This window comes from Wyeomyia smithii, chromosome 3 (genome assembly GCF_029784165.1).
Source record: "Wyeomyia smithii strain HCP4-BCI-WySm-NY-G18 chromosome 3, ASM2978416v1, whole genome shotgun sequence".
In the NCBI taxonomy this organism is placed as follows: domain Eukaryota; kingdom Metazoa; phylum Arthropoda; class Insecta; order Diptera; family Culicidae; genus Wyeomyia; species Wyeomyia smithii.
This window is the reverse complement of record NC_073696.1, coordinates 208,819,267-208,834,977: the sequence shown is the minus strand read 5'-3', so window position 1 is coordinate 208,834,977 and position 15,711 is coordinate 208,819,267. Positions and strand designations below refer to the sequence as shown.

The window sequence follows — 15,711 nt, the reverse complement described above, 5'->3', positions numbered from 1 at the left end:
TCCATTTAGTGACATTCGTTACCACGCCTAGACGGTCCAGTTTTGCTAACAGAATTCGATGGTTAACTTTGTCGAATGCTGACTTTAGGTCGGTGTAGACTGTATCGATCTGAAATCCCTGTTCCATTGACTTTAGACACAAAGAAGTAAACTGCACCAAATTTGTCGCTGTCGATCTCCCCGGAAAAAACCCATGTTGGTCCTGGGAAATATATGATTTTGCTGACCGAAACAATTCATCGCCAACAAGGATCTCAAACAGTTTGGATCCTGCACTTAGCGAAGTCACACCACGGTAGTTTGCTACATCACGCTTATCCCCCTTTTTGAACGCCGGAAACATAATGGATTTTTTCCACCTCTCCGGAAATACCGCCTGTGCAAGCGACTTATTGAAAATGGAGCGCAGCGGACCGCAGATGGCCCGGGCGCATTTGATAAGAACTATCGCAGGAATTCCATCCGGTCCGGGTCTGGTAGATGATTTCAGTTTTCTGACACCATTCATGACATCCTCGTCCGAGAACTCACTGATGTTCATACTTAGAGCTCCTCTTGGTACGTCCTTAATGGCCAAATCAGTCTGATCCTGACTAACTGTCGTTTCATCGAATGCTCTGGAGAATTGTTTAGCGAATAGGTTGCATATGCCGTCTGCGTCTGTCGAATTTTCATCTCCCAAAAACATGCTTGACGGTAAACCTGCTTCTTTCCGCTTTTCGCTTACAAAAGTCCAAAAGCGCTTGGGAAACTTTTTCAGTGCACTCTGCTTTCGTGTTACATAACGAGCATATAGCCCGCGGTTATAACTTTTGTACTTAGAACTGGCGTAGTGAAACCTTCTTTTGGTGACCAAGTTACGATTGTTGGAAAACTTTTTAAGAGCGTTGGCGCGTTTACGTTTCAGGTATCTAAGATAGTTATTAGACCAGGGCGGGCTTGGGCGAGGGCGACAGACGGGAACATGCTCTGTAAAAAGTTGCGTGAGAGTGGTAGTGAAGCACTGAACTGCTTCATCGATGTCATGCATGTTGTACAACGTTGCCCAGTCAACAGTTAAAAGTGCTTCGTTCAGCTGCGCGTAGTTCGCTCTCGAAAAATCCAGCCGTCTGTGATCGTTGAGTTCTGTGAAAACCATACGGGGCAGGCATTTCAAAGTCGCTAGAATTGGAGGATGCAATGGATCAACTGGTACTAGAGCTTCATGCGTTTCAACGAGAGTACACATTGGTAACAAATCTTCGCTCACGAACAGTAAATCAAGCGTACGGTTTAAACAGTTTCTCGCTACGTTCAGCTGTTTAAGATTTAGCACAGATATGCTGTCAATAAAGGTAATGCTAGGAGAAGTCGATTCAGAGGGTTCGGAGTAAGCGTAACCTGTGCCTGTTGTACGCCAGCATAGATCAGGCAGATTGAAATCGCCAAACAAAAGATGATCGGTACGGAGATCGTTCGTCGTGACAACATTAGATATGGAGGCAGTAACATTCTCCATGATCGAAGTATTCCTGGACTGGTCCGGGGGTATGTATATAACACCCAAACAGATTAATCTGTCATTACATTCGATGTTTACCCACAACTGTTCGAGGTCGAAATCGGCCAAATTTGCGCACAAAGTAAAACTAAGCGTATTTTTCAGTGCTATAAGTACACCGCCTCCCCGGGATTTCCCCGTTGCGCCTGGGTCTCGGTCTTTGCGATACACGGTATATTCTTGTCCAAATAGTTGAGAAGAGTTGATGGTGTCGTTAAGCCACGTTTCTGTAAATATTACGACGTCATATTCCTGGTCCGATGCAGCGACAAACAGGTCATCTATCTTCGTTCTTAAGCCTCTCACGTTCTGGTAAAAAATACTGAGCGGCTCGCCTGGTGCAGGACGGGTTGCAGCTTGAGTTATCTCCTCCGGTAGCGAATCGTTGGGTTGAACGTCGCCCAAGAAGAGCTGGAAAAGTTGAGTTCCACTGAGAACGGGTGCAGTATCTTTTTTTGCTTCGGGTGGACATATACTGGTCAATAATTTACCTGGACCAGCCGGGTTATCGAGCTGGGTATTAACATCCCTCGTTGATGACGAGCTATAACTGTGAATTGATTGCTAACTCGAGAAATCGATCCTTTGCTTCGCTCTCGCCAGACGCTTCCGATAAATTGGACAGTCGTTGCTCCATGCAGCATGCGCAACGTCGCGCAGTTCATCACTAATACAGACACGTTTTGTATTTTCTAATTGGCAGTTGACACACTTTTCAAATTCTGCATCACAGTCCACCGCCTTATGATTACCAGCACACTTCGGACAGCAAGCTGGTTTCGTACAAACCGCTGCCTTGTGTCGAAACTCCGAGCAGTTGAAGCAACGGAGGGCATCAGTTGCATCAACTATTCTACATCGTTCCCAACCAAGGTTGACACGCTGAAGCTTCATGAGTATCTTAAACCCACAGGCATCTGTCTCGATAACAGCCGACATCTGATTAAATGTACGCTTTTCGTTTTTTATAACTCGAATCACTTTTAGATCAAATGTATCGATCAAATTATTTTGTTTTTTCAGGTTTGCCAGCAAACATTCTTCATTCATGCTCTCCGAGAAGCCGATAATTTTGACCCGGGGCTTCAATGGTTTTTGCACCTCTATGTTGTATCCATCCGCGAGAGCTGTCGTAGCAGCATTCAAAAGCTTTATGGCCATATCTTTTGATTCGCACCTCACCGCAACTTCACCCCACTGTCTAAGTTGCACTTCTTTTACAGCGAACATGATTGGGTCGAACTTTGCACAAATGTCGGTTTTAGTTTTTTCGGCGGGCTGATTTACTTTGGGTTTAAACAAAACGGTTTGCTCAATATTAGTAATGGTATTGGATTTCGTATGTTGGCTAACGGGGGTAGCGGAGCCGGATGCTAGTAGTGCGTCCGAAGTGTTAGTGGTTAGAGATAACCGGTGCGCGATCAATCACAGCATCATTTCCCTTCCTAAGTGACGAGCTTCCCGAGTTGCGTGTAACCTGAGCGTATGAAGCATTACTGGTGGCTGCATTCGAAGAACTGCATTTTTGTGAAGTCTCATCATCATTAGCAATATTATTTACTTGCGAATTGCTTTTATACTCCTTTTGGATAGCAGACAAAATACTAGGCAGAATCGTAGTTTCGATCTTTTTGAGATCAGCAGAAGATAAACCAGTTAGCATTGATTCATGTTTGTTTACAATCTCGCATAAACTATCTACCTTGGCCACCAGCTGAGAGCACTGCTTCTGAATGTCATTCAAAGTAGTTTGTTTTTTTCTGCAACCAAAGCAAATATAACGCAACGAGTTGTTTTCTCGGAGAGCAGTAGCAGCAGCTTGGCTCAAATCCGCACATCGTGAGTGTAGAATTTGATCACAACCACCGAAGCAAAATATTCTATCACTCTCAGTATCAATACTTTTTGTGCACACATTGCAGGCAACGGAGATCATTGTGTGCCTCTTGTCTCCCTACCGGCGCCGCTAACGGCTAGGTGCGGGAGAGGCGCAAACGACAAAAGAATCTAATTTCGATTCGCAGTGAGCAGAATTATTTCACCGAAAATGGAACTAAATATTGCATATAAGTGCGATGCAATATAACTGTGCAGTAGCGTGTTCCACAGGTTACACAGTTGGCAAACATACGACTTTCGACAAGTTAGTTTTCACTGGCGAAACGTTTTTAATTTGCAGAGACGATAGAATAACCATTCACTTGTAGGACTCACACACACACACTAAAATGGAGACTGGACGACCATAAAAATCTAACAAAAATCGTCAACTGGAGCGGAAAGGTTCCGAAAAATAATCTCAAGAAGACAAAGTCTCTAATATTTTTTACTGTGCCCAGGTGCGGAAATGGCACAATCTTTCGTCTCGCGACAGGGCTTCTTGTTGCACGCTAACCTTCCGGCTGTGCAGTGCAGTGCAGTTTCGAAAACAATCGCAGCCGTTGCTCTACCAATCTCTCAATTCTGCGCTTACTCGTGCGCTCTTCTGTTACGAAACCACGAGACGTTCAAAATGTATTCGGTCGGTCCTTGCTGCATACATAATAGATCGTCTATGATGTGCGCGCTGCTGTCGGCGGTTTGATAACGGTCGATCGTCTTGTGCCTCTGTCTTGGTGGTCTAGTTCTCGCGGGTTGATCTCGACACAACGGCTCGCGCCGGTCAGTGTTTGCGGAGGTTATCAACGTGTCGGTCGTCCGGTGGACAGCGTGTGTGAGCTTGCGCGACCAATTGAACCGCTACACGAGAGCAGAATGCTGTTCGGTTCGATCAGGTTCCGTAAGTCGGATTCTTTTGTTCCAGTTTTGTTATCTATGGATCGTGAATTGGTGATGTAAATACTGATATTTATTTTCGTGGTCCAACAAAATAGGGATTAGCAGCCGTTAGTAACGGTGTCGGGAACGCAGTATCCTGGTGAAAATCACATCTCCGGTTTGTCAATGGAAAATCGTCCGTTCGTTCGTCATATGGCGATGCGTTTCCCAGGCAGCTGATCCGCGCGATCGTCGTTTATCTTCGGCGGTGAACGGTTTGTTTGCAAACAAAACCAAAGCGGATCCACCCGCCAAGAGTGTTTTTTTTTCTTCTCTGTACACGGTGTGGATATAAAAATAGTTCAGGTCATTATTTCGTTGGTGTGGTTTTTGTTTTGTTGTTGGTTGCAAGATTGTGTGTTGGAAGTGGCAAATTTCGACACGATTTTGCGCAAAGTGCCAAAATGACCCCGAATGGGCGCAAAATCTGCCGGGCGTGATATGCGGGAATGTTCGCCCCGTTGCGTCATCGAGAATCTACTGCGACGTTATTTGGGTACCAGTCGCGATTGTTATTCAACATTGTTTACCCAGGAATAAAGGAGTTACAGTGTTAAACAAAGAACTTTTTTTTCCCGAAAAAGAAAGAAGATCGTTGTGTTACCAGCGAGAAGTGAATCGATGGAATTATCGTTGGATAGAATTTCAAATCACATGTGAGTGTGTACGTGTTCTAGTGCCTAACCTCATTGGAAGAATTGTGTTTAAATACGTTTTAGTACATTGTTTAGTAGTGCGCGATGATCCTTCAAACTGCCGCCGGTAACAGGGTAACTATCACGCAGTAGTTCTCAGTATAACTATATCTTGATATTTGATATGCAATCAATTCTGAGTGATGATAATGAGTCATTTGTTTCATTGTTGTTGTCGAGGAATTAAATTACCATATATTATGTTTTTGCGACTAAATGTTCAAATTCGTTCGATTTTTGAGGATTCAGTTATTTCGGTTTATCGAAGCTTTTCCTTCAATTCAGATTTTTATTAAATTGAAAATTCTTAGGTTGTTGAGAGCATAGAGAATGCGACTCATAAGCTAATTGGGAAAAATGGTCCCGATGTGAAACCCAATTTTTTTTTTTTGGTTGAAACCCTAGCCCGACCCGAACCCGAAACTTTTTTTCTTCGATCAAACCCGAACCCGATATTTTTTTCCTGGGGTCGATTTTTTATACCAATTTCAGCTTGCCCTTAAGCTTCGAACCTCAAATGATATTAAAATGTTAGTGATTTTTATAGTTGCATGATATTAGACATCATCAAGTAATTTATTTATTTGATATAGTCGGGTTTTGACCATCTTTACTATTTGGATCGCTTACTCGAGTCAGTTTGTCTTTCCATTTTGTTCGTAAAATTTCTCGGAGTTAGTACACAACAATCAACCAAGTATTGTTGAGTGTCCTCTCAAGAGCAAGGTTCGTGGAGTGCAATACATTATCCAACACTAAAGACTATCAAAATCCACGAAGAGTGTATAAGGTTTATTATCTTTATGAAGACTAAAGCATTTAAAAAAGGCAAAACGTGCCGAACAATACCACATCCGAATATGCTCGTTACCTATGTGTCGATCAGTCGAGGATAAATGAGAGAAAAATGTGAACTTTGAGAATATTGAAGAGAGAAATATCGAGCGAGAGAGAGAGAGTAAGAGAGAGAGAGAGAGTAAGAGAGAGAGAGAGAGAGAGAGTAAGAGAGAGCGAGAGGGTGAGACAGACAGAGAGAGAGAGAGAGAGTAAAAGAGAGAGAGAGTAAGAGAGAGAGAGAGTAAGAGAGAGAGAGTAAGAGAGAGAGAGAGAGAGTAAGAGAGAGAGAGTTAGAGAGGGAGAGAGTAAGAGAGAGAGAGAGTAAGAGAGAGAGAGTTAGAGAGGGAGAGAGTAAGAGAGAGAGAGTCAGAGAGAGAGAGAGAGTAAGAAAGAAAGAGATAGATAGTAAGAGGGAAAGAGAGATAGTAAGAGGGAAAGAGAGATAGTAAAAGAGAGAGAGAGATTGTAAGAGAGAAAGAGAGATAGTAAGAGAAAGATAGTAAGAGAGAGAGATAGTAAGAGAGATAGAGTGTGTAAGAGAGAGAGAGAGTAAGAGAGAGAGAGTGTGTGTAAGAGAGAGAGAGTAAGAGAGAGAGAGTAAGAGAAAGAGTAAGAGAGAAAGAGAGAGAGAGGGAAAAAGAGAGAGAGAGAGAGAGAGAGAGAGAGAGAGAAAGAGAGATCATCACCTAAATCAATAAGTATCATGTAACGAAATGGTATTAAAAACAATTGTTTGGCGTGCTCACGTCACTCACACTCAACACGGGTTACGCTGTAGAAGAGATATGACTGTGGGAGAATTTTGAAGACAGAAAATAGGAGAGAATGATTTCGTTTACCGTGCAACGCATGTGCCTTTTAAATTACCTGTTGTATAGTTTAGTCAATGATCAATTCAAAAACAACCTATTGTTTATGCCAATGAAAGCAAAAAAACTTTCTCCAGTCAGTTAAAACAAATTGCCCATCTAGAAAACCCAAATTCGTACCTTCGACAACTCTGGTTACTCAGTATTACACCTTTTTATTCCCAAATAAACAGTGAGAAACGATACGGTGGTGTGTCTAATTAACCAGTTGAGGCTACTTTATGAACTAATTACATATTTTGTGTTATGACGTACATTTATAGCTTAGTCAAAAAGGCGATGTAGGGGTGCTGAGGGTAAAATGGGGGTACTGGGGGGATTCTTTAGTAAGACTTGATGGCAAATATTGTTATATTTCTTTCATAGAATCATTGCCCAGATTGTTTTTAACAAGGCATGAAGACTTTCAGTACTTTCAAGCTGTTATTTTACAAGAAATACCGAAGCTTTGAAACTAAGATGAAAACGACGTTTAGCAACCAGTGCGGGTGAAACCGGAACCCCTCGGGGGTAACACCGGTACCGAAGTTTGTTCATGAATTTACTCGAATTAACTGAACCAATTCGAATTCGGAAACCGCCAAATGAGAGATCTTGCTTTTCTGTATGTTACTGTTGAATTTGGTTGTTGCTGGTTAGCTGGTTCTGGGGAGTTTGCCGGAACAAGTTCCGGTGAACATTAGGTGTGAAAAATATTACATCTGTTTACGCATCAGCTGTAGTAACGAGTGTTTTGTCTATCATTTCGACGTTTGACGTTTCACTGTGGCTTCGATGTGTCTTAAAATGTCTAAAATATTAAATACCAACACTTCACATATTCCAAAACACAGTTAATTAGGGGTTTCTAGTAAAATCTTAGAGGTGACGGTCTTACCCTCAGTGCCGGGCTTACCCTCAGAACCCCTATGTAATTTTGCGAGGATGCGATAAATGAACGAAGATAAAGTTGTGACTTAGACTTATAAAAAATGTTTCTCATCCACATGAGACCGATTTTACAATTGAGACTGACCGCTGAGATTCTGTTTATGTCCAAATGAAGGGGACAGAAATGAACCTGATCGTTGCATCATTACAAATGCACCGAATAAAGTCTAGATAACACAAGCATATCGGTTATTGGTTGTATGTTGTTCTGTAGACACATACAAGCGTGTAGCCGTCATATATTTTGATACTTTTTGGTATTACTCTAATGCGTGTCTAATGCGCGGTTATATGACACAAAAAGTAATAAAACGTCGGCCAAAAATCTTCTCCGTTTGTTTTGGGTTTATACAAAATTCCAGCTAAATCGTGCAGCAGCCTCTTTCCCAGAACCAGTTATTATCACAAAGTACTATTCTCTCAGACAGGTATACATTCGATGTAATCTTCTGCTGCATTGTCTGAAATAGTATATTTTTCCGACATACCTTCGCCAGAATAAAGTGTTGATACTAGACACCATGTTTCCCGTGGAAGAAATAACGACGACCAAATGGCAGCGAAAAAAGTAGGCAACAAAAAAAAAAAAATAGCGTTGGCTACGCCACTTCGTACAAATAATTCATATTACCCTCTGTATGTACTATATATCCTACTACCGTTTGAAATTATCACTATAATGAAATTACATCCTTGGAATATGATTTTACTTGAAAAAACTGGAATCAAAAAAGGGGTTTAAATCTTAACCTATAGGAAACGTTTTTTTACATTTCTCTATCCTGGACCATCGCCAAACTTTATTATAGCTACTATACCAAAACCAAGATTTTTTTTTCAGTGTATGTTTTTCTACAAAGCTTAATTGGTTTTTAATAACCTGTTTCAGATACCTCAGAAATGCTTCAGATGACGTACATGCTTAAGTATCTACACCCCTTTTAGATTATACCTGAATCTGCAATTTTTGGCGTAGAATTACGTGTTCCGACATCATTCTGTAAAAGGGGTGCACATTTAAACACCAAAAAAATCGAGTGCGTTACGAAATTGTTCAATACAATTGAACTGATTTCCTTCATTCTTGCAGCAATCGATTGGAAATTTAGCTAAGCGTCGACCAACATGCGGAAAATTGTGATTTTATTATGTACTATTGACAAATATAGAGTGTTGTTTTGAACGCAAATTTCGAAATCAAATCAGTGCTGAATACAAGGCCATACCATCCTATAAGAGTATTTTCGAACCCCAGGCACTATTTTAAAGTTCAAGATGGTGACTTCCGGTTTTCGGAAAATAACTGAATATAACCGATGCCCAGCAACCAGAAATTATACTGCACATTAAAGCTTAAGATCGTAACTTCTAAGTTCTGGGAAACAGCCAAAAACGAAGAAATACCAACATGAGTACTTCCGGAATTGATGATGATGGGATGACCCAGTATGTACGGTGTACGCTTACTATCAAATCATAACAATAAAAGAAGATAAAACGAGTAAAGTTTCACAAGCTCATTGCACAATGGTCCAGAAACGAGATTAGAGGGAGATTTGGACCTAGAGATCGATAGCGCCTATTTCAAAATTATCAAAAATTGGGGTGACTCAAATTTTCGATGAAATCAAGTATTTATCTTTGTAGATAGAAAAAAGTTGAACAATGTTGTAGCCCCGTTGATTTCAAGCAACTTTGTAAAAAGAAGTTTTTCCCTATCTTTGAAAATAACCGATTGAGATGAAAAACTGTTATTGCCATTTTGTTTATTTGTGATTAAATTCATCTAACACTTAGTCTTAATGAATTGAAAACCTTAACTAAATTACAGCAAAGTCGAACTAATTAGCCTATTTTTGAATCGGAGGATAGGTTCGTTGAATAAAAACTAGGATCGGAAAAATCCTTAGCTATTTTCGAGATAAATTCCAGTTGACAACTCGCTTTGAAAATAACCGCCGAACGATGAAGGTCAAACGTCAATTTCGTATCCAGCAGGATGCCGAGGTCGTTTACCTGATCTACTCTCGTGAGTGTAACGCCATCAATTTCGTACGCAAACTCAATAGGCTTGGAGATGCGATGAAATGTAATTACTACCCATTTGCCAATACTTAGAGTCAGCTTATTTCTTTGACACCAACTGGCAAAAATATTGAGTAATAACTGCAAACGTTCACGATCCTCCACGGAATGCACAACGAAATAAAGTTTCAGGTCATCCACATAAATCAGTTTACAGTTATTCTCAAGGAATAGGGCGGCATCGTTAAAAAATAATATGAAAAGTAGTGGACCCAGGTTGCTTCCTTGAGGAATCCCTGACGCGTTAGTAAAAGCTTTTGAAGTACATGAATTAATTTTAACTCGCAGTGCTCTATCCGAAAGGTACGATTCGAACCAACTGTAACTCAATACAATCAGTAACTGAGTAAACTACGAAGTAGACTTTTAGGTCATCAGCGTACACGATTCTATAACCTGGATGAAGTGCCAAGTAGACATCGTTGTAATACAGCGAGAACAGTAAAGGTCCAACATTGCTACCTTGAGGTACGCCTGAAGTACTCCGTAAAACGCGAGATTCTGCGTTCCCTAGTTTTACAGATAAATAGCGGTTTTCAAGGAACGATTTCAAGCACCGGACGAAGGCAGTAGAAGCTCCAAGATGCTTTAATTTGGCAAACAGTATATTGTGATCAACGTGGTCAAACGCTGCCTTAATGTCAGTATACACTGTGTCGACATGTGCTCCATTTTCCATATTTTGCAGACAAAAAGAACTGAATTCAACTAGATTTGTACTTATTGAGCGACCAGGAAAAAAGTACTGCTGATCTTGCTGCTTTTCCATTTCTATGTCGTTTTTTCCTAGGGCAAACATAAAAAAATATCGCTTGGTCTCAATTTGAAGGGTGCATTTGATATATGAAGAAATTATTGAAAATATGTTATTTTTAAGAGCCAGTTCACGAGAGGCGTGATAACATGTTGTTTTAATGTTCTCCGATCGGCCTCTCGCTGGCTCTTAATATTTGAGTAAATTTAATAAGAAAAATGACAAAAACTGCAATAATTTTGATCCTATAAGATTGAAAGTTTATTAATTAGTTCAAAAGTTGTAAATAAAACTGGAGTAAAGTCGGTTTTTATGGTCATCCTATTTCAGAACTGGTCATCCAAAGTGCTTTAATTTTGTTTAAAATCGCAGGGGTTGAACTTTCTCGGAAATAACACAGTGCAACAAAAACTGACTTTTTTTCTGCCTTGGTTTTAATATATATTTTTTTGTGTATTTTGATGCAAAACCAAATATCTCCGAGTTTGAACACATTTCAACTTTAGGGGCAACAATGGCGCCATTTTGAATTTTCTAGAAATCGGAAATTATCGTTGTTTTTTCGACGCCATTTTGTTTTGAGATCAAGTATCCACATATTAGCATGTTCTTACCCATCTTTTAAAATAACAGATCATAAATCGGACAGAAACTGAGCTCAAAACGGTGATTCTACGAAACCGGTTTTGGCATGGTTTTAGTATATTTCACAGAGTCAAATAATATCGAGTGTGTATGAACATTTATAGTAATGCGCTAATATCTAAAAGTGGTAGTCAAATTAGTCTTATATTGAGTAAAAAAGTCTCAGGAATCGATTGGTTGGTGTCTGTACCACGTAAAATGTCAGCAACATATCAATTTCGCCCCGATTCCCCTACAATACTAAAATAGGTTCTTCTCGATGTTAGATTTACTGCTTTGAAATCTGTTTGATGCACTTGAAACTTTTTACGTGTTTATCTTGGAATGGTATCTCGTCAGGTTTGTCCAATTATCGTCCGGGGGTTAATGAAGTTATAGAGAACTAATCTTCTGCAGGAAGATGCTCTGCATTATAAAGAACTATCATGCAAGAAATTAACGCTCTAGGACATCATTCATACCCCGGATAATAAAAGGTTAATCCTGACGATAATAGAGCCGATACTCTACTTAAGTTCTCGTACGTGCAGGGAATAACTACCACCCGAAATCAAGTTTGTTGCTAGATAGATTTTATTAAACAAACTCGACTTAAACCTAACCTACTAAAACCCCGTAGAGAAACAATTTTCCTTTGGGATTTTATTCCTGTCCTTTTCAAGCTTTTCACGTTTTGGCTTCGACACTGTCACCTACAGCTACCAAGTGAAAACTACTCTTTTTGTTGCCTTATATTTCGCTGAAATTCGGCCGTCATTGTCATGGGAAACAAGGTGTCTAGTATCAGCACTTAATTCCGGGGAAGAAATATCGGGATCGAGATTTTGGTGGCGGGGAGTTTGTTTATCGTAATGTAATTGTAGGGGGGGGGGGGTGGCGTCAATTTAAACGTTACTTATTGTAACATAGGGGGCGAGGGGTTCCAAACTCTAAATGTTTAGCATTATGCAGACACATACAATTTACTGTCGAATCTCGGTAATTTTTGACTGAGAACGGCACCACCGACTGCTCAGTTTTTAAAAAATGACAGCTGTCACATTTTTTATTTAAATTCGGACCAACTTAATTGAAATTTCGGCACAAAATATTCGAAATCCTTGCAGTGTTGCTGTATCATGACTTTTATAATTTTTTGCTGAATTCTCAGTAAATTGAGGTTAAATAGTGATAGCTCAGTAATTTGCTTTACTGAGAATCATTTTTAAGTGTGTAATTTGTGTATGAAACCGAATTTGGAGCTTAATCAGTCTTTCAAATTTTTGATAGTACCTGACATAATATATTCAACAGACTGGATTAGTGTTTGTGAGCTCGCCTAATTTATTCAGTAGGAATAGCTATCAGACTATACAAGATTAAGCCGTGTGACAGATTGTAGATAAGGCTAATCGATCAACCAGAAGGCCGCACAATAATTGAATTTAAATTTTGCAATCACCATTTTACAACACCATGATAAAATAACTCACAAGATCTCTCATTCTTACTCGCGTCAAACGGTGCTCTGCCTGGATTGGAAAAAAATCTAATTAGATTTTGTCTCGTTAGGACGAACATAATTAATGTGGAAATAATCATCATAGTATCATTTATTTGAGCGGGCATGAAATTGTAATTTCATTCCTTTTATCCGGAAAATATTTCCTCCGCTTTCAGGCAGGGTTTCGTTCATTCAGAATCGTACCGTCTATCGGAACGGAATAGCTGGCTGACTATCACACTGCTGTCGGGACCATATATTTGCCGGCAGGATTTATTTCCCGAACCACACAATAGTGGATTTCACTCTCAATTATAAGCAAATACAACTAGGCAAACTGGTGGTACACTCGAGTACTGTCTGCACTAAATGGCAGCAATGAAATAGGGAAATCCCCTCTTCTGATGGCACCGGCGGCAACGAGAAGATGAAGTGCCTTGCTACAGGAGGTCGTGATTTGCGAAAATTGGAAACTGGAACGGCAAGATAATTTACCTGTCCTTTTGGCATTGCAGAAACGGAACGGCAGCATTTTGATGATTGCCACCAAACCGTAATTTTCATTTGAATTCAATGTGAAAATAATTAAATTGGAGTCAAGTGCAACACATCATGGAAGCGATGGATGCCTTAATGAAGAACTGTAACCTCTTTAGAACGGAAACCGCTGAAGTGTTCTTCCGCGGAACCACTTCAGGTGTTTGCCCTTTTGTTACTCGGTCTGTAGGAGCGAGTGTAATCGATGTCATGTCACTGTCTTACGTGAGTCTATTATCGTTAGCGGCACTGATTAGACGCTACGAACAGACAAACCTCTTACGGTGTCACCGGTGGTCAAGGCGGCGTACGGTTTAATTTCTTAGTTTTCTCTTGCTACGTTAGTCACGTATCGGTTGTGTATCGCAAAATTAATGGCATTCTCGATCCACACAGACGGTTCGTGCACCATACTCAAAACGGCAAATAACGCTCTCGGCTCTCGTCTCCATTGTCATCGTCGTCGGGTGATCGATGCATATGTTCCTACAGCTCTATTGTGGGAATTGTAATTGTAGTCCACGTGCGAAATATTTCCATTTACATTTCGTTTTGAATGAAAATGCAAACTTTTCGTTCAGTCTCTCTATTTGGGAATGCCTGCTAGGTATGCAGTTGGGAATCTCGTTTGACCCACTTATTATTTTACGGATTCTTGAACACGATTGAATAGTTCAGAGAGACGCTCTGTTCTACACAGTTAAATTGCTCTTAGTACGTAGCGATTTTTCTTTGAATCAAGAAATGATTTTTTGTAGCGTGAAAACCCAGAGCTGACAGAAACGTACCTTAAAACTTGTATCTATTTATATGTTGGTCGCGATTGCATTTAAGCATGGCGAATGGAGAGTTATGCATTTTCATTGTATTTGGCAAGTAATTTGTGATTGTATTCAAGTGCTCCGGTAGCTTTTTTCCGGTGCCGGCAAATTCGTAATTCATAATTCGTAATTGCGGTACAATGTTTACTCGTTGTGATGGAATGATGAGTATGAGATTAATTGTAATTTATTGTCGTAACAGACGTGTTCTTGATTTATTTTTTTTAACTACTGATATTAAATAGAATTCAATTATTCAATCCATGAAACCAACACTTAAAAAGAAACGTATTCTCCTACGCTATCTATTGGCATAATCTCGGCGGTCAAGGTTCTCATGCCCCGTTTCGGTTCCGACCAAAATATGAATGAACTTTGAAGGTCGAGTGAATCGAAAATACCGCGCGAGTTGATGGGATGGCGACCGTCTTTGTCTGTCAACAAACATCGTCGTAAAAACGCTATACCAGTTCTCTTCGGCTCGGATGCATTATAATCCAATTAAAGGACTGAACTGTTCAGATTTTTTTGCGAACCATTGCGGTATCCAAGATGAGACCGCACTGAGCGCCCCAGATTGGCTGACAAAAGATGGACCCGAATTAGATCATAATAAGTGTATTACGCTGTTGCAATTTTGTACCCCCATGAAACGTCACTGGGACAAATTGACTGCATTCTGAACAAACAGCAAACATTAGAGTGTACACATCAGAGGATGGAGCAGCTTCCGCTTTCGCTGGGGAGACACGGAAGAAACGTCCCAGAAGTATGTCGTGATCGTGCGTTCATTTGGAACGTTTCTTGGCAGAGCTGTGTGTGGTTTCGATTAGGACTTATTATTCTCCTGAAAGCATTCCGTTACGTTATGTACAGAAAACGACCTACTAAAACCATAGCGAACCTGTCTGGGTGGGTGCCAATTTTGGCGGCGAATTAAAACATGAATCAGAAAGGTTATCGAAATACCACGTGGGAATCTTTCGTCGCCTGGTGTTGGGAAACGAATTGCGGCGATGATGAGTTCGGTTATTTTGTTCGCGGCAAATAAGCGACAATTTGCATTTAGGGCTACTTATTATACCCTTTTTAGCATTATAATGTGGTAGTTGTTATTCTGGTTACCTCCGTAATTAATTACATCTTACAAAGAATTTGAAAATGCCGCATCAAATAATTACTTCTCTCAACAGCTTTAGACAATAGGCAAAATCAAGGAACGTGACTTTCAAGACTTCGTCTTATGCAAATAATAAATACGTGACAGAGAATAATGATGCCTAGCGCTAAGAGTAGGCATCTTTTCTCGTTCTGCAAAAAGTTTTTTGTTTCAACAATTATTATTTATCGTTGTACTCCAAAACAACAAATTGAAGATAATAATCTTTATTTACATCAGCATATTGGAAACCACAGGACGAAATCTGAATGCCATCCACAGCATACACTTGTTCATCATTTGTTTGTGACATTTCCCCATTCCCGGGTAAATAAACAACGAAATAAACTGCCATTCTCAGCAGCAATCGCATGCAGGTACATTTATGCAACACGGAAACCGTTCACATTTCTTGGGATTTCCCCGTTGCCCCGGCGTAAACATCCTTTTCAGAGTGGTTGTTCCATTCAACAATCCAAGTTTTGAGTCGAGTATTCGCTGACGTTTGCAAAGTCAACATCCGATTTGATTACTCTTCG

At 40.2% G+C, this 15,711-nt stretch overlaps 1 protein-coding gene across 5 annotated transcripts in view; it reads left to right on the top strand.

Annotated features, from left to right (window-relative positions):
• Nucleotides 1–15,711, top strand: part of LOC129731421 (uncharacterized) — a 135,495-nt gene that overhangs the window by 74,534 nt on the left and 45,250 nt on the right. Inside the window, exon 1 of one of the 5 annotated variants that reach the window (XM_055691413.1) lies at nt 4,198–5,127. The exons of the other annotated variants lie outside the window; for them this stretch is intronic. The gene's annotated coding sequence lies outside the window, so the exon portion shown is untranslated. Of the gene's footprint in view, nt 1–4,197; nt 5,128–15,711 lie in introns of those variants that run through there. 5 annotated transcript variants of the gene reach the window in all.